Source organism: Oncorhynchus keta, chromosome 27 (assembly GCF_023373465.1).
Source record: "Oncorhynchus keta strain PuntledgeMale-10-30-2019 chromosome 27, Oket_V2, whole genome shotgun sequence".
NCBI lineage: Eukaryota > Metazoa > Chordata > Actinopteri > Salmoniformes > Salmonidae > Oncorhynchus > Oncorhynchus keta.
In genome coordinates, this window is record NC_068447.1 from 13,282,269 (window position 1) to 13,302,345 (window position 20,077).

General features: G+C 44.5%; 1 long non-coding RNA gene across 3 annotated transcripts; it reads left to right on the forward strand.

The window, feature by feature from the left end:
• The first annotated feature begins 18,876 nt into the window (after positions 1–18,876).
• Positions 18,877–19,188, forward strand: LOC127912579 (uncharacterized). 3 transcript variants are annotated; one of them, XR_008083316.1, is made up of 3 exons: positions 18,877–18,963; positions 18,996–19,027; positions 19,156–19,188. It is a non-coding gene; the product is annotated as an uncharacterized LOC127912579 (long non-coding RNA). The 3 variants fall into 3 exon arrangements; XR_008083315.1 differs by having other exon boundaries at positions 19,124–19,156; XR_008083314.1 differs by lacking the exon at positions 19,156–19,188 and adding an exon at positions 19,060–19,092.
• The last annotated feature ends 889 nt before the right edge of the window (positions 19,189–20,077 follow it).

The window sequence follows — 20,077 nt, forward strand, 5'->3', positions numbered from 1 at the left end:
CCATCACTCATTCATATATCCTTATGTACATATTCTTTATCCCCTTACACTGTGTATAAGACAGTAGTTTTGGAATTGTTAGTTAGATTACTTGTTGGTTATCACTGCATTGTCGTAACTAGAAGCACAAGCATTTCGCTACACTCGCATTAATATCTGCTAACCATGTGTATGTGACAAATAAAATTTCATTTGATTTGTGTATATTGATGTGGGGGGGGGGGGGAATATTTAATACATTTTTGAATAGGGCTGTAACTTAACAAAATGTTGAAAGGGGTTTTGAATACTTTCCGAAAGCACTGTATATGGGTGACCACTTAGTTAACCTAAGTGTGACCTCTGACCTTGTTCTCCTACAGCTATTTGTTCAGTGTTCTGGCTGAAGGAGATCTTGGTACCATAGCCTCAGGTTCCACTAGCCTACAATTATACTCTGCTACACAGAGCGAGAAGCAGAGAAAGGTGAGTTTGGTTAGCTTCTCGAGGTCAGTTAACTTTCTGACAAATTAATAACTTAAAGTCATCCTGTGCCGTGTGACCCTTCATTTTAATGATTGACAGACGCTATGCGTTTAACTAAGGAGCTAGTTAGGCTACTGTATGTGGTGAAGTGTGTTTTTCATGTCTCTTTACTAACATTGTCCACTTGCTGCTCCAGCTTGACCTTGGCCTTGCTCAGCATATTGACCTTCTCCTCCCCGACCAGCAGGTTAGTCAGGGCCTGCTGGTAGGCCTCCTGCAGGGCCGCCTTCTCCTTGGTCAGACACAAGATGGACTCGGGCTGCCGGTGGGCCTCCTGCAGGGTCATCTTCTCCTTGGTCAGGCTCATTATGGACTCGCCCAGAACACCTATCTCCTCCATCCGGTTCTTCACCTGAGGACAGAAAGGGGTGTTTTACTGGATTTGTCTCTTCATGGGTGAGGAGAGGAGAATGTTTTTTGTGCACTAAAGGTCTGCGTTTAAAAAGGAATGATATTTGGGACTGATGTTCATGTTTTTGCCTTAATTAACCATTTATTTTATGTAACCATACCGAAATATATAATATATATATATATTAAATGGAGTGACTTGGATTTCCATACAGAATAATACTAAATGCTCTGAAATCAGGTTGGGTGTCCTCCTGGGCAGAGCTATTGGGGACATTTTTTTTGTATTTAACTAGGCAAGGTAGTTAAGAACAAATTCTTATTTACAATTATGGCCTACTGGGGAACAGTAGGTTGTCTGCCTTGTTCAGGGGTAGAACGACAGATTTTTACCTTGTCAGCTCCTGGATTCGATCCAGCAACCTTTCCGTTAGTGTCCCAACGCTTTAACCACTAGGCTACCTGCTGGTTACTGTCCCAACGCTCTAACCACTAGGCTACCTGCTGGTTACTGTCCCAACGCTCTAACCACTAGGCTACCTGCTGGTTACTGTCCCAACGCTCTAACCACTAGGCTACCTGCTGGTTACTGTCCCAACGCTCTAACCACTAGGCTACCTGCTGGTTAGGCTCTAACCACTAGGCTACCTGCTGGTTACTGTCCCAACGCTCTAACCACTAGGCTACCTGCTGGTTACTGTCCCAACCTGGCTACCTGGTTACTGTCCCAACGCTCTAACCACTAGGCTACCTGCTGGTTACTGTCCCAACGCTCTAACCACTAGGATACCTGCTGGTTACTGTCCCAACGCTCTAACCACTAGGATACCTGCTGGTTACTGTCCCAACGCTCTAACCACTAGGATACCTGCTGGTTACTGTCCCAACGCTCTAACCACTAGGCTACCTGCTGGTTACTGTCCCAACGCTCTAACCACTAGGCTACCTGCTGGTTACTGTCCCAACGCTCTAACCACTAGGATACCTGCTGGTTACTGTCCCAACGCTCTAACCACTAGGATACCTGCTGGTTACTGTCCCAACGCTCTAACCACTAGGATACCTGCTGGTTACTGTCCCAACGCTCTAACCACTAGGATACCTGCTGGTTACTGTCCCAACGCTCTAACCACTAGGATACCTGCTGGTTACTGTCCCAACGCTCTAACCACTTGGCTACCTGCTGGTTACTGTCCCAACGCTCCAACCACTAGGATACCTGCTGGTTACTGTCCCAACGCTCCAGCCACTAGGACCTGCTGGTTACTGTCCCAACGGCCACTACCTGCTGGTTACTGTCCCAACACTCTAACCACTAGGATACCTGCTGGTTACTGTCCCAACGCTCTAACCACTAGGCTACCTGCTGGTTACTGTCCCAACGCTCTAACCACTAGGCTACCTGCTGGTTACTGTCCCAACGCTCTAACCACTAGGCTACCTGCTGGTTACTGTCCCAACGCTCTAACCACTAGGATACCTGCTGGTTACTGTCCCAACGCTCTAACCACTTGGCTACCTGCCGCTCCATGAGAGGCTGTCTGAGCTCCTCGCCATGCGGCAGGGCCAACTCATGAGTCTGGAGAGACGCAAGATGTTGGAGGAGAAATAAAGATCACATGTGAAGCGGTTTCACTGGGACGGCTCTGTATGAGTTTTCAGGCCCAACCCAAAACATTTTTAGTAGTGTTTTCTATGCAAAATGTGTGTGAGTGTTTTGTTAGTGTGTGTATTTGCCCCCAAGTTTGTCGGTATGTACATGGCATGCGTGAAGTATGAGTGTGTCAGTACTTGCTTGCTTTACATTGTGTGTGTGTGTGTGTGTGTGTGTGTGTGTGTGTGTGTGTGTGTGTGTGTGTGTGTGTGTGTGTGTGTGTGTGTGTGTGTGTGTGTGTGTGTGTGTGTGTGTGTGTGTGTGTGTGTGTGTGTGTGTGTGTGTGTGTGTGTGTGTGTGTGTGTGTGCGTGTGTGTGTGTGTGGTCCTGGTTGAAATAGCCTGTTATAACCTCTGGGCGCTAACTGCCGCTTAGAAAAACAGGAGGGGTTGACACATGGCCCTTCAAGAGCAGCACCTGTCATGTCCTCCAGCCCCATATTAATAACAACCCATTCTCCCTGGCCACCTTTGTCCATGGAGCCTGGAGTTCAGAGCCTCCACATAGCTGGAATAACTGGCCAGGTAATAAGGGATTAAGTCCTCTGGTTTCACAGAGGGCTGGAGTTTCATGTAATAAAATACCCTCTACCTGACCCACAGTGTGTCTCCTGCCTTGCCAGTGATTCACTATTGATTTACTTCCCTCGGCCAGCATGCTTGCCGTCTCCCAGCACCCACTATTGTAAAGCAAATGCGCCCGCCAGGCCATATTTGGTAAGCAGGGCACACACACCAATCTAATTTAGAATGAAGAGGGGTGGGAGGGATCTAGACCACGCCCACCCGTTGACTGTCCAGTTCATTGGACACATGACAGGGACATGTAAGGGTGGAAAGCCATAGGACAAAGCATTCTAGCTACCTTTTATAGTCTACTGCTTTACAGCACATTTCCAAAAAGCTCTACTAATACACACATTATCCCCAATCAATCAGGCATATATGTTTCATTATTTCATTATTTCCCCACCTAGATAGAATTTGTAACATATCGTACATTTTGCGATAGTCAAAACATATTGTACGTTTTTCAAATCCGTTACACATAATATGAATTGTAATTCGTAATATATCATACGAAATGGGTGATGGACACAAATGAATACATACCATACGAAATGTAACATATCATACTAAATGGATTGTCCTGGATCCAAGTACAGAATAATATGAAATGCTCTGAGACACATACTGACAAGTAAGTCTGTCCCAAACATAACGTCAACCGATGAGGAGTGGCCATATGCTTTAAGCTTCAGCCCCAACACCAGACACAACTGGAGATGAGATCTCAAAACACAAGAATCCAGCTTCAAACTCACTCAGGTGCATCAGTACCAGTCATACAGTACCCACCTTGGTGATTCATTCCAAACTTGTACTGGGTGTGGTCAATGTGTCCAGTGATCTCAGCAGCTTCTCAACAGCCTTCCTGCTGTCCACAAAGGATTCCTCAGGGATAGCCATGGGGTTCAGGATACTGTACCTGCACAGGATAGCACACACACCAGGATAGCACATACACCAGGATAGCACACACACCAGGATAGCACATACACCAGGATAGCACATACACCAGGATAGCACATACACCAGGATAGCACACACACCAGGATAGCACATACACCAGGATAGCACACACACCAGGATAGCACATACACCAGGATAGCACACACACCAGGATAGCACACACACCAGGATAGCACACACACTAGGATAGCACATACACCAGGATAGCACACACACCAGGATAGCACACACACCAGGGAACACATAAGTAAGTCCTTGACTCTCCATATTATTGCCATTTTGATAATAAGATGGTACACGCGTTTGTGTCTCTGTGATTTTTAAAGTTTTACATGTATACTGTATGTGTTACAGAGGTACTATGCCCGTCGTAGTTTGAACTCTGCATAGAGGATCCGGTTGGGGAAGCCCTTCCTGCAGATACGGAATTCCCTCCGGTACTCCGTTACACCGCAACTGCTGAAGGACCAGGAATGGGTCCATGCCTCCTGGGACAAAGATGACTGAAAGAGTCAATCTTACCTCATCCTTGTCCTCAGTCAGAGGCATGAAAGAGTGGAGGTAGCACAGACTTAAAGTGATGTTCATGAGCTGAGTTACCTAAACATCACTGTAAGTCTTAACTACTTCCCTCTCAACTCAAGGCAGGTCATCGTGACTCAGGAAACACATCAGAGCACCTCTAAATACTCCCCTTCTGATCTCTACGAAACCACACAACTCCGACACCTAGAGACACTCTGGTAATGCCAGCCTGTCTCTACCTCACTCTTACACACCTTGTGAAGCTGTGACACGGTCTGGAAGGAGGCCCCTCTCCTCTTCTCTTTGGCCCCTGTCTTTTGAATCAGCAGCTGAACAGTCAAACTGTAGATCACGATGACTTCATTCCCCTATTTAGTGTAGTTTGTGAAAATGTAAAGTTGTGTCACCGACAATAGCTGCATCGCTACTGATAAAGTTCTCTGAAAAAGGCATGCTAACCGTTTATTAACTGATCCCTGTAAGCAGGTGACTATTGTCTGATCTACAGGGTCTCTGGTTTTTGTCCGGCCACCCTCTGATGTTGTACGGGACCTGGAGATGGGTGACGGGAGAGGATGGGTCAATGGTGAGAAATAATACCCATAACATGGATTAATATCAAGTGTCATGAAGACGACATGTTTTAATAACTGTTAAAAAAGGATCAAAATGTTTCAAATGAACAGACTGGAGCACTTAACCACTCCAGCGTAGTGCACCAGCTCGGAGTGGGTCTCGTATTTACGTTTCTTGATAGAGCCGTGGCTTGATGAAGTTGGGAGACTTGCCCACGTGGTTGTCATACAGCCTGGTGTTAAAGCTGACATCAGGGGCCTTTGGAAACATGCATTCTTCCTCCAGGATGGACAGTATACTGTACGCCCATGGACTGCAGCAAACAAACGAGAGGCAGTATACTGTACGCCCATGGACTGCAGGAAACAAACGAGAGGCAGTGTACGCCCATGGACTGCAGGAAACGAACGAGAGGCAGTATACTGTACGCCCATGGACTGCAGCAAACAAACGAGAGGCAGTATACTGTATGCCCATGGACTGCAGGAAACAAACGAGAGGCAGTATACTGTACGCCCATGGACTGCAGGAAACGAACGAGAGGCAGTATACTGTATGCCCATGGACTGCAGGAAACGAACGAGAGGCAGTATACTGTACGCCCATGGACTGCAGGAAACGAACGAGAGGCAGTATACTGTATGCCCATGGACTGCAGGAAACAAACGAGAGGCAGTATACTGTATGCCCATGGACTGCAGGAAACAAACGAGAGGCAGTATACTGTATGCCCATGGACTGCAGGAAACGAACGAGAGGCAGTATACTGTATGCCCATGGACTGCAGGAAACAAAGCGAGAGTAAATCACACAGAAATCAAATAACTCTTCACAGGCTAAATGTACCGGCCCCTCTGCTCTAGCCCCTTATTTAAATGGATAAAACAACAGACACATACCTTCTCTATGAGGTTGATACAGGTTTGTAGATCCAAGCCAAAGTGGATGAAGGTCAATACCCTCCCTCTTATACTCCTCCTGCTCCAGGATGAACATGTGGTGGTTGAAATACTGTTGTCGTTTCTCGTTGGGGGAATTGATGCACAGCTGCTCAAAGTTGTTGAACCTGAGTGGAGCATGGAGAGACAGAGAGAAAGAGGGTTGAAAAGAAGGAGAGGTTTAACAGTCAGGAAAAAGACAATATAAAATGCAGAATTTGGTCAGAGGCAATGTGTAGTCCTACCTCGAAGATCAGGAACCCTTCAATGTTCAATAGACAGACGAAGAACTGTCTTGGCAGGGCCGTGTAGAGGCTCTTGTTGATCCGGCTGTCTTGGCAGGGCCGTGTAGAGGCTCTTGTTGATCCGGCTGTCTTGGCAGGGCCGTGTAGAGGCTCTTGTTGATCCGGCTGTCTTGGCAGGGCCGTGTAGAGGCTCTTGTTGATCCGGCTGTCTTGGCAGGGCCGTGTAGAGGCTCTTGTTGATCCGGCTGTCTTGGCAGGGCCGTGTAGAGGCTCTTGTTGATCCGGCTGTCTTGGCAGGGCCGTGTAGAGGCTCTTGTTGATCCGGCTGTCTTGGCAGGGCCGTGTAGAGGCTCTTGTTGATCCGGCTGTCTTGGCAGGGCCGTGTAGAGGCTCTTGTTGATCCGGCTGTCTTGGCAGGGCCGTGTAGAGGCTCTTGTTGATCCGGCTCATCATCCAGTTGAACATGCATAGGTGGATTTGGCTAGAGCTCCAACTGAGTAGTTCACCTACACAAAGGGAACATATAGCTGTTACAGTATATCACTGACTTTACTCAGAAAACAATATTGAAAAAAAAGTAACCTTTATTTAACTAGGAAAGTCAGTTAAGAACTAATTCTTATTTACAATGACAGCCTACTGGGGAACAATGGGTTAACTGGGGCAGAACAATTTTTACCTTGTCAGCTCAGGGATTTGATCCAGCACATTTCGGTTACTGGCCCAACGCTCTAACCACTAGGCTACCTGCCGCCCCGATTCTATAGTTGTTCTACAGCGAGAGAAGAAGAGAGATCACCTGCTCAACAGTCTGGCCCTTGATGACATACTTGTTACACACTTTGACCCGAGGGTGCAGCAGACCTTTGGTGAGGGCACCTGAATTGATCCAAATCAGGTAGGAGGCCTTGTCTGCACCTGAAGACCAAAGCACATGCATACACTATATGTATAGAGTGCAGAGGAGGCTGGTGGGCGGATCTATAGGCGGACGGGCTCATTGTAATGGAATAAATGGAACGGTATCAATTGCATCAACTTCGAAACCACGTTTGACCCCTTTCCATTTATTCCATTCCAGCCATTACAATGAGCACGTCCTCCTGTAGCTCCTCCCACCAGCCACTGATTGGTTGGAGTTTCATATTGACATTGTGTTTGCAAAATAGTTTTACAAAAACACTATCATAACGGTATGGTATTCCAGTTTAAAGAATAGCTCAGGTTGACAATCATACTCAGGATGTTAACATTATAGAGTAAAAGATGCACTATAGTCTGTATAATCAGACATGAAGTCTGTCTGACTGCTTGCTCCTCTCTCCGAACCTTCTTGAACTTTGTGTTGCCAAAGTGCATGATGGACCCCACTATTTTATAGCAACTGTACTTCTCCCAGACTGTCCATTGCATACGGAGGAGGGGTCAGGCAGAGAGAGAGAGGTCAGAGGTCATGAGAGTAAACAGAGTGGAGGAAAGATCATTAGCAGTCATCTGTGGCCAACAGTTCCTCCTCGTCATTCACGTTCTCCACTGTTGTCACACCTTGGGAGCAAAAGTGGTAGTCGAAGGGATTGGTGGACATCAATAACATGTATGGAAGATCAACAAGAAGACCGACACCCTGTCAAAAGCATAGAAACTTGGAGAACTCTGAACAGATGAAACTCTAACCCAAAAGCATGGATTGATTGTCATGATGTATTGAGAAAACATATGGCCCAGAGTTACACAAATGTATTTATATTTTTAGGCATTTACTTACTTATTACATACGTACTATTTTTAAAAGTTGTGTAAGCACTGTGAACATATTTAATCTAAATGAGGATTAAATCATTCCAACATGACATTGTTGTAGATTTACTGCACAGCATGTCAATGTAGGCGTTGTAAACGATTGTATATATATATGTATATATGCCATTTAGCAGACGCTTTTATCCAAAGCGACTTAGTCATGTGTGCATACATTCTACGTATGGGTGGTCCCGGGAATCGAACCCACTACCCTGGCGTTACAAGCGCCATGCTCTACCAACTGTGCTACAGAAGGACTGTGCGCCTCTTGCCTTTGTTGAGAGAGAGAGAGAGCACTTGGTTGTGAAACAAAATGTCGCCCATATAGAGGGAGAGTCTCTCTGGTTCAGAACAACCTGTTTATCCTCCTTAGAGCTCCTCTATGGAATTATGTACAGAACTGTGACTCACATAGATCATCCACATACTGTAGCACCTGGTGAGGTTGAAGAGCACAGAGACTTCATTAAGGGTGGTCAGTGTGACCAGGTCCTAAATCATGTCTATACTTCAGAGGGTTCATCTGCTGTTTGTCATCCTCTTTCACAACCAAAGTGTTAGGGAGAGTTGGGTAAATCTGTAGTCAATTCATACAGTTAGTGGATAATCTATCACTTCATTCTAGGGACTCCTGCGCCACAGCATTTTCAACTTTTGCTAATAATAATTTCACATAGATTCTATTAGATCTGCAAATATTTTTAATTTAAAAAAATATATTGTCACAAATGTGACAACAGTGCACTTCAGAACAAAGTAAAGTTATTTTGATTTAGATATGGACTGAATTACCTACACCTACTCATTCATTCAAGGGTTCTTCTTTATTTTTTACTATTTTCTACATTGTAGAATAATAGTAAAGACATCAAAACTATGAAATAACACATATGAAATCATGTAGTAACCAAAAAAGTGTTAAACAAATCTAAATATATTTGAGATTCTTCAAAGCAGCCAGCTTTTGCCTTGATGGCAGCTTTGCACACTCTTGGCATTATCTCAACCAGCTTCACCTGGAATGCTTTTTCCAAAAGTCTTGAAGGAGGTCCCACATATGCTGAGCACTTGTTGGCTGCTTTTCCTTCACTCTGTGGTCCAACTCAACCCAAACTATCTACATTGGGTTGAGGTCGGGTGATTGTGGAGGCCTGGTCATCTGATGCAGCCCTCCACAGCCTGGAGGTGTGTTGGATCATTGTCCTGTTGAAAAACAAATGATAATCACACTCAGCACATACCAGATGGGATGGCATTTTGCTGTAGCATGCTGTGGTAGCCATGCTGGTTAAGTGTGCCTTGAATTCGAAATATATCACCGACAGTGTCACCAGCAAAGCACCATCACACCTCCACCTCCATGCTTCATGGTGGGAACTACACATCCGTTCACCTACTCTGCATCTCACAAAGACATGGCGGTTGGAACCAAACATCTCAAATTTGGAGTCATCAGACCAAAGGCCAGATTTCCACCAGTCTATTGTCGATTGCTTGTGTTTCTTGGCCCAAGCAAGTCTCTTCTTCTTATTGCAGCAATTCGCCCATGAAGGCCTGATTCACGCAGTCTCCTCTGAACAGTTGATGTTGAGATGTGTCTGCTACTTGAACTCTGTGAAGCTTTTATTTGGGCTGCAATTTCTGAGGCTGGTAACTCTAATAAACCTATCCTCTGCAGCAGAGGTAACTCTGGGTCTTCCTTTCCTGTGGCGGTCCTCATGAGAGCCAGTTTCATCATAGCGCTTGATGGTTTTTACTAAAAAAATTCTTGATTATGTTCCAGATTGACTGACCTTCATGTCTCAAAGTAATGATGGACTGACGTTTCTCTTTGCTTATTTGAGCTGTTCTTGCCATAATATGGACTTGGTCTTTTACCAAATAGGGTTATCTTCTGTATACCACCCCTACCTTGTCACAACATAACAGATTGGCTCAAACACAGGGAAGACATTCCACAAATTAACTTTTAACAAGGCCCACCTGTTAATTGAAATGCATTCCAGGTGACTGCCTCCTGAAGCTGGTTGAGAGAATGCAAAGAGTGTGCAAAGCTGTCATCAAGAAAAAGGGTGGCTACTTTGAGGAATCTCAAATATAAAATATATTTGGATTTGTTTAACACTTTTTTGGTTACTACATGATTCCATATGTGTTATTTCATAGTGTTGTCTTCACTATTATTCTGCAATGTAGAAAATAGTAAAAAATAAAGAAATGAACATCATTATGTTGTATTCAACTGCAACGAATAGCCTACCAACACTTACATCTTTGGTCTCCACAGTGGCTTTGTCACCATCCAGTTGTTTAACCTTCACCTCAATGTAAGCCTCTTTCTCACCCGGGATCAGCACTTGTATTGTACCTGAGTGAATGGGCATTTAGGAGACAACAACTGAGTGGCAAAAAACATTGCAAAATTGTCAATATTCTCATTGTCAGCTTCCATACACTCCATAGAAAGTGATATATAGAATTTTAAAAATAAAATTGTTGCATTTCTGGTCTTGAATCTGACAGTGCCATCAAATGCATAATTGTCCTTGGTGAGGCTGGTGAGACAGAACGAAGTTGCTTCCCGAACTCTTTAATTTAATTCAAGTTGAACACGCTGATAACTCCGGATGAAGAACAAGCAACAGCGCACCTACAATGGATAATAAGCACAGTAACAGAAACACATCGTTGAAGACATGCTCAAAACTACCGGAGGTCCATTTGAACTGTAAAATGTGACTACGCGTATTCTTATATAATTATGATTAGCTGATGTCATAAATTCATGTTCGATTATTTACATTATTAATCACGCACTAATATTTGTAAACATGGTACATGTGGTGTGCTGATTCAACAAGTTACTCCAACGCATGCAATGTGTAAAGTGTTGCGTTAATTTGTTATAATGGCGTATTTACGCATCAATTGTAGAGTAAATGGAACGCGCATGCATCCGGTGTACTAACCTTTGAGCGCACTGTAAAAGTTTGACCGGTGTGCGACAGTGTCCCTTTTTATTGTCCTCCTCAAGGTCAGGGTTAGGGGAGCTACGTCAGACATCCCCATGTGTTCCCTTCCTCAACAGCCTATTGGCTCGGACCTTGTGCATGGAGCGTCACAAAAGGCAATCTGAATATTTTTCTTTCCCCAAACAAATAAATATATTTTTTTTTAAACAGTATTGTTTTACAGAATATTACATCAATGTCTGACTTTTTTCTTCTGTCATTAATAAACTGCACATAGTAATTTAAAAGGATGTGCCTAATGAAACTGTAAATACATTAGTTGTTACTCAATTCAAATGGAACAGACAGCAGTGTTATTTTCTGCCCATGCCATAGAAACACAAGGATATGGTGTATGGAGGAACAGACTAGAATCAGAAAGTGCAGAAGGTCAGGGAATGTGTCCCTGGTGCACTGCACAATGCATTTGGTAGGATCTTCAGAAGTTGACTGTGAGTGTGACTGCTGTAGTCTGTGTGCCAGTCTGTTTCTGCTCTCTTGCCAACTCCTTGTGGAATTGTCATGAAAAACATGTTTTGCCAGCCTCCTGAATGGCGCGGTGGTCTAAGGCACTGCATGTGCCACAAGAGATCCTGGTTCGAGTCCAGGTCGCAGCCGGCTGTGACCGGGAGACCCGTGGGGCGGCGTTGTTTGGGTTTAGGGGAGGGTTTTTCTCCATAACATTGGTGTTGTGGGTATTGTGTCAAGAAGCAGTTTGGGTTGTTTTTGGGAGGACGTGCGGCTCTCGACCTTTGCCTCTCCCGAGTCCATACGGGAGTTGCAGCGATGGGACAAGACTGTGGATACCATGAAAAAGGGGTACAAAAAAACAAACACATGTTTTGCCTTCAATGGAGTAGATCTGGGACCAGGCTATGAAACAGATGACTGTTCTGACAATACATCCCGTCCAAGCTATGAAACAGATGAATGTTCTGACAATACAGCCCATCCAAGTTATGAAACAGATGACTGTTCTGACAATACATCCCGTCCAAGTTATGAAACAGATGAATGTTCTGACAATACAGCCCATCCAAGTTATGAAACAGATGACTGTTCTGACAATACATCCCATCCAAGTTATGAAACAGATGACTGTTCTGACAATACATCCCATCCAAGTTATGAAACAGATGAATGTTCTGACAATACAGCCCATCCAAGTTATGAAACAGATGAATGTTCTGACAATACAGCCCGTCCAAGCTATGAAACAGATGACTGTTCTGACAATACAGCCCGTCCAAGCTATGAAACAGATGACTGTTCTGGCAATACATCCCATCCAAGTTATGAAACAGATGACTGTTCTGACAATACAGCCCATCCAAGTTATGAAACAGATGAATGTTCTGACAATACAGCCCATCCAAGTTATGAAACAGATGACTGTTCTGACAATACAGCCCGTCCAAGTTCCATGTTACATCTTAAAGTTTACCACCAAGTCATTACAGTAATTGCCCGGACTACAAGTGGCATTCATTCAAGTGGCTTACATTAAAAAAAGACAAGGCTGTATGTCAATTTAAGGGGGGGGATGACTCAAATGTTGGACGGTAGGGGACATGGTAAGGAACTTGTTATTTGCTTTACACTCCACTATCAAATTGTAAGTGAACTGTGGACTTCCGATCTTTGTGTGTGGGGGCTGTGCTTTGGCAAAGTGGGTGGGGTTATATCCTTCCTGTTTGGCCCTGTCCGGGGGTGTCCTCGGATGGGGCCACAGTGTCTCCTGTCCCCTCCTGTCTCAGCCTCCAGTATTTATGCTCCAGTAGTTTGTGTCGGGGGGCTAGGGTCAGTTTGTTATATCTGGAGTACTTCTCCTGTCCTCCTGACATGATGACTCCTTGCTGTCCCCAGTCCACCTGGCCATGCTGCTGCTCCAGTTTCAACTGTTCTGCCTTACTATTATTCGACCATGCTGGTCATTTATGAACATTTGAACATCTTGGCCATGTTCTGTTATAATCTCCACCCGGCACAGCCAGAAGAGGACTGGCCACCCCACATAGCCTGGTTCCTCTCTAGGTTTCTTCCTAGGTTTTGGCCTTTCTAGGGAGTTTTTCCGAGCCACCGTGCTTCTACACCTGCATTGCTTGCTGTTTGGGGTTTTAGGCTGGGTTTCTGTACAGCACTTTGAGATATCAGCTGATGTACGAAGGGCTATATAAATTAATTTGATTTGATTTTGAATTTGATTTGTGTGCATACCAGCCCCCCAAAACAGAAAATATGTTTATTTTTAATCAACTGTTTTAAACCTTTTCCAATGTGAAAGCAGGGTTCAAAGAGACACCATGTTGTAATGACAATAACTATTTGAAGGGAGTCTTTCTGTATGGTCCCGTTGGTCTGGATGTGGTTAACTAGCAGTACCCTTGTACAGTACGTGTACACTTTAAACAATGCCAACAGGGCATCCCCCAGACAGAAATGAATCCATTTCAATATCTAGGAGAGCTGTTCCTGTTCCACTACGAATGAAGTAATTAGCTACTAAATATACCATGACTTAATCACAGAACATAATATTCAGCCATGACTGATCAACTCTAATGCGACTGTGTATCATATCTGTATCCATATAAAGGCAGGTTTGATTGTGTTTGCATTATTTAGGCCAGAGGGTGATTTTCAGCTTTGTGGATTAAGCTCGTCCATCACCTTGAGAACAAAAAGAGAAGAGATAAATGTCATTGTGTGCACAGGCCAGAGTACAGCTTCCCCAAATAGACCAGAATACAACTCCTGTTCCCAATCTCCCACATTCCGAGAGGAGAGACGCTCAGTCTGCAGTTAAAGTGGTAGGGTGCTGCTGCTGTGAAGTCAAAACAAAAACTACTGTACAAATAAAATGGAGGTCAACCATTAAATACATGTTGATTGATTATTCCATCATAATAGATGATAAAGTAAAATGAACCCTCCGTTCCCACCAATTGTAAGATTTGATTCCCATGGTGACGGTTTTATAATAAGTTACCTATCATATACTACCATTATCAACATTCTTTCTGGGGTTTTTCTGTGTATCATTTTTTACTTTTATTTTGTCTCAGTCTTTTTTAACTACAGGGTGAATGTCTAGTAATACTAAACTGGTCAAGAATTCCAGGAAGTGGATTTTGTATTTCTGCTCTTACAGTTGGCAATATGCAGCACATACTGTACCTATTTGCTTAACTACAGTGCTGATACAGGGAACAGGCCATGGTGGGACCTAGTACATTCACTTTCACACAGCAGCAACATGAAACATCTCCAATACTTCTAATGAATCGTTTCCTTGTGCCAATGGAAACGCAACCTACAGTAAGTGTATCTGGTCTGTTTTTGATTTATGATTAGAATATTTATGAAGAGAACCCCTATTGGCTATTATCCTCTGGCTTTGCCCTGATGTTGATGTTGAATTTCTGAGTTTAAGTTTGACTTGTTTGCTGATGTTTTACAGCAAGCGAGCCTCTTCCAACCTCAACAGACTCCTATCAGTCATCAGCTACAGCAATGCATAGACCCAGATATGCAGAGAGGGCAGACTCTGGCTAAAGCCGTCTTCCATTCTTGGTCCTAATCTCCCACTGTGCTGCTACTACCCCCACAACATCCCCAGCCCACAGAGGAGGCAATAACGTGAGCTAATCAGTCTTTTGGCGACTCGGCTGGTAGAGATACCAATGCCTTTAGTCTCAAGGCTCCAGGGGCCAGCCTATCCTACGATTAGGCAGTGCCAACCCAGCCTCTTTCCCTCTCTGATAAGGGCACCCACAGCTGTCCTTCTATTTAGGAGCATGCTGTGACAGCGGCATGACCCCCCCCCACCGACGCCCCACCCCCACCGACGCCCAGTCCAGAACAATAGACACGCTCAAATAAACATGACAAACTTAGAAACCACTCAGACTACAGAATACCAGAGCTATCCCTCAGTCAATCCTTTTGCTGCCACACAGTATGTCCAGGCAGGACCAATCGGCAAGGCCCGGGGTCAACACCAGCTACAACAAACAGAAGGAAATGTACCTCTTGAAACATGGATAAAACAATGGTTACATTTCATTAGTTTGTATTTCTCTAAACTATCCACGTGGTCCCTGCTTCATATGCAATATAAATGGAAAGCTGAAACAAGTGTCTGAATTTAAAATATATATTATTTTATCACAGGTAAAAATCAAATCAACATGTCTTTGTCACATGTTTTGTAAATAGTTGTAGACTAACAGTGAAATGCTTACTTAAGGGTCCTTCTTAACAATGCAGAGAGAAAGAAAATAGAGAAATAATAGAAAAGTAAAACAAGTAATAATAAATACACAATGAGTCATGATAACTTGGCTTTATACACGGGGTACCAGTACTGAGTTGATATGCAGGGGTACCAGTACTGAGTTGATATGCAGGGGTACCAGTACTGAGTTGATATGCAGGGGTACCAGTACTGAGTTGATATGCAGGGGTACCAGTACTGAGTTGATATGCAGGGGTACCAGTACTGAGATGATATGCAGGGGTACCAGTACTGAGTTGATATGCAGGGGTACCAGTACTGAGTTGATATGCAGGGGTACCAGTACTGAGTTGATATGCAGGGGTACCAGTACTGAGTTGATATGCAGGGGTACCAGTACTGAGTTGATATGCAGGGGTATCAGTACTGAGTTGATATGCAGGGGTACCAGTACTGAGTTGATATGCAGGGGTACCAGTACTGAGTTGATATGCAGGGGTACCAGTACTGAGATGATATGCAGGGGTACCAGTACTGAGTTGATATGCAGGGGTACCAGTACTGAGTTGATATGCAAGGGTACCAGTACTGAGTTGATATGCAGGGGTACCAGTACTGAGATGATATGCAGGGGTACCAGTACTGAGATGATATGCAGGGGTACCAGTACTGAGTTGATATGCAGGGGTACCAGTACTGAGTTGATATGCAGGGGTACCAGTACTGAGTTGATATGCAGGGGTACCAGTACTGAGTTGATATGCAGGGGTACCAGTACTGAGTTGATATGCAGGGGTACCAGTACTGAGTTGATATGCAGGGGTACCAGTACTGAGTTGATATGCAGGGGTACCAGTACTGAGTTGATATGCAGGGGTACCAGTACTGAGTTGATATGCAGGGTACCAGTACTGAGTTGATATGCAGGGGTACCAGTACTGAGTTGATATGCAGGGGTACCAGTACTGAGATGATATGCAGGGGTACCAGTACTGAGTTGATATGCAGGGGTACCAGTACTGAGTTGATATGCAAGGGTACCAGTACTGAGTTGATATGCAGGGTACCAGTACTGAGATGATATGCAGGGGTACCAGTACTGAGTTGATATGCAGGGGTACCAGTACTGAGTTGATATGCAGGGGTACCAGTACTGAGTTGATATGCAGGGGTACCAGTACTGAGTTGATATGCAGGGGTACCAGTACTGAGTTGATATGCAGGGGTACCAGTACTGAGTTGATATGCAGGGGTACCAGTACTGAGTTGATATGCAGGGGTACCAGTACTGAGTTGATATGCAGGGGTACCAGTACTGAGTTGATATGCAGGGGCACCAGTACTGAGTTGATATGCAGGGGTACCAGTACTGAGTTGATATGCAGGGGTACCAGTACTGAGTTGATATGCAGGGGTACCAGTACTGAGTTGATATGCAGGGGTACCAGTACTGAGTTGATGTGCAGGGGTACCAGTACTGAGTTGATATGCAGGGGTACCAGTACTGAGTTGATGTGCAAGGGGTACCAGTACTGAGTTGATATGCAAGGGTACCAGTACTGAGTTGATGTGCAAGGGGTACCAGTACTGAGTTGATATGCAGGGGTACCAGTACTGAGTTGATATGCAAGGGGTACCAGTACTGAGTTGATGTGCAGGGGTACCAGTACTGAGTTGATGTGAAGACCTTCGTCAGGCTAGTAGCATGTGGTCATTTCCATGTAAAAGGACCCATGAGGACCAACATGTTAAAAGGATCCATGAGCACCAACACGTAAGGTCTGCACACCGCATCACCGGGGGCAAACTACCTGCCCTCCAGGACACCTACACCACCCGATGTTACAGGAAGGCCATAAAGATCATCAAGGACAACAACCACCCGAGCCACTGCCTGTTCACCCCGCTATCATCCAAAAGGCGAGGCGAAGTTTATCTGGGTTGTTTGCATGCACAAAATAAGTGTTTTGATTTAGCAACATCTGTTACTGATATGAAGAATATTCTGATGAAAACAGGAACTGGCCTGACCTGGTGTTCTGGAGAGGTTCTTTCCCGGTTAACCTGATGTTGTGGACCAAACCCAGGACACCTTTGCTGGATTGTATACATTACATATGGTAAGAGAACAAAAAAAAAAAACAGAGGGTTATACTACATAGCAAGCTAGATCTACTCAGAGCTTTCTAAAGCTAACTAGCTTCAGTTAAATTTACATTCCAGCTCAGGCTTCATCCATACTACAACGGTGGATATTGCTTGCCGGCTAGCAGGTACTTGAGGGAGTGAAGCAGAGCACTGAGAGGACGGCTTATATCCTGATAGACAAGGTTCAGCCCTGCCCTGTACACAACTACCTCCTGAGGCCGAGGATGCCACTTGTACTCAGAACCTGTCTAAGCTACCTGGGTGTATTTGGGGTCTACGTCATGAGACCCATCTGTAAACATTCAATTTTTGACAACTTTACAGAAATTACTATACAACTTCACAGAAATCGTATCTATAAGTTGAGTTGAAATGAAGTATACTGTAGTATACATTTTTCCATTAAGTGAAGATGTGGTGATCACAATGTACTCCTGCAGATGAATGAAGACGGCCTTTTTCTCCAATCTGAATGGATGGTTGTGTCCTCACTTTATGATTTCTGCTTCCACACAGGCAGGAGCAAGACATGGTGCTGGACATCTACTGAGGACCAAGAGTGATGAACATACTGATGGAGGTGTGGCTGCTGGAGTGGCACTGCTAGACAACCCACTCCTCGTCTGACCTATACTGCCCTCTGTCATATTACTAGTGGAACTGTAATAAGAAACATTTTAAAAATTGCTGCTCCCCTATTGTTTTTTCCCCCTTTGATAGTTTTACTTGGTTTTCACTGTAAAATCCTATGTGTGCTCTTATAGCTTGTTTAGCCTGATGGAGGGAGGAACGCTGTGTATGGACACTGAAGTCTTATTGCCACAATACGTTTGTATCACTGCTCGGTAGACTTAAACAGCGACACAAAATGTCATGTACAGATTATTATGAATGTTAATGTACTATGTTTATTTCAGACCAAAAGATGACATCTCCATTCGATAAATTAGTTAACAGACCAATAAGAAAACGTTTCAAACCTCTCTGCCAATAATGGCTAATTTTTCTGTTTTCCACTCCCGACTCAGACCACTCCCAGAAAGTCAAAAAAAAAATATTACTTGAGAAATTGCACTTCGCTATTTTTGACCATTTTAATTAAAAACAATCACAGTAAGGTACCCAGAAATGATTTGATATTGAGATAAAAACGTTTGCATTGGACCTTTAAGGGGATATCTTTACTATGGGTTAGAGGGATTGCCTGCCAGAGGTCAGGTTAGACAGAGGTCAGGTTAGACAGAGGTCAGGTTAGACAGAGGTCAGGTTAGACAGAGGTCAGGTTAGACAGAGGTCAGGTTAGGCAGAGGTCAGGTTAGGCAGAGGTCAGGTTAGACAGAGGTCAGGTTAGACAGAGGTCAGGTTAGGCAGAGGTCAGGTTAGACAGAGGTCAGGTTAGACAGAGGTCAGGTTAGGCAGAGGTCAGGTTAGACAGAGGTCAGGTTAGACAGAGGTCAGGTTAGGCAGAGGTCAGGTTAGGCAGAGGTCAGGTTAGACAGAGGTCAGGTTAGACAGAGGTCAGGTTAGGCAGAGGTCAGGTTAGACAGAGGTCAGGTTAGACAGAGGTCAGGTTAGACAGAGGTCAGGTTAGGCAGAGGTCAGGTTAGACAGAGGTCAGGTTAGGCAGAGGTCAGGTTAGACAGAGGTCAGGTTAGGCAGAGGTCAGGTTAGGTTAGGCAGAGGTCAGGTTAGACAGAGGTCAGGTTAGGCAGAGGTCAGGTTAGGCAGAGGTCAGGTTAGACAGAGGTCAGGTTAGGCAGAGGTCGGAAATCCAGATAGGGGTAAGGGTTAAAGGTATAGGACGGCAGGCAGGGTCAAGGGAAGGCACAGTGGTCAGGCAGACAGGGTCAGGACAGGCAAGGGTCAAAAACCAGGAAGGTGAGAAAAGACAGGAGCTGACTGGACAAACGCTGTTAAGCTTGACAAACAAGACCTGGCAACAACTGGCAACAGACAAACAGAAAACACAGGTATAAGTACACAGAGGATAATGGGGAAGATGGGCGACACCTGGAGGGGGGTGGAGACGAGCACAAAGACAGGTGAAACAGATTAGGGTGTGACAGGATCATAAGTTTCACCTGGATTCACCCCAAAACATGGTTAAAACTATAATTTTTATATAATGGATGATCAGTCCTTACACCCACAGCCCTGTCTATTCATTTGAGAGTGGTTACATTCCTCCAGACTCAACCCCCATGAGATTTTTTTTACCAAAACAGCTTTCTGTTGTTTGAATTGCAGATTCCCCTTTTAAAGAAACTGTTCATATTAGTTCAAGAGGTGATACTTGGAACAAGAGCAAATGTCAAATGTGACGCAGAGAAGTGGATTAAACTGTTAAGCTCCTGCTGAACCGGGCCTTCTTGCAGTGCAGGAATCAATACCTGTGGTATCGTACATGATACATTATTTTATTATAATAAAGGCAGAATGTACACTCAATGTGATTATTCTGGGTCCTGGAAACCGGCCTTAAAAGTTTATGTAAAAGAGAACGCTTTTTTCTTGAACTTTGACAACTTGAACACA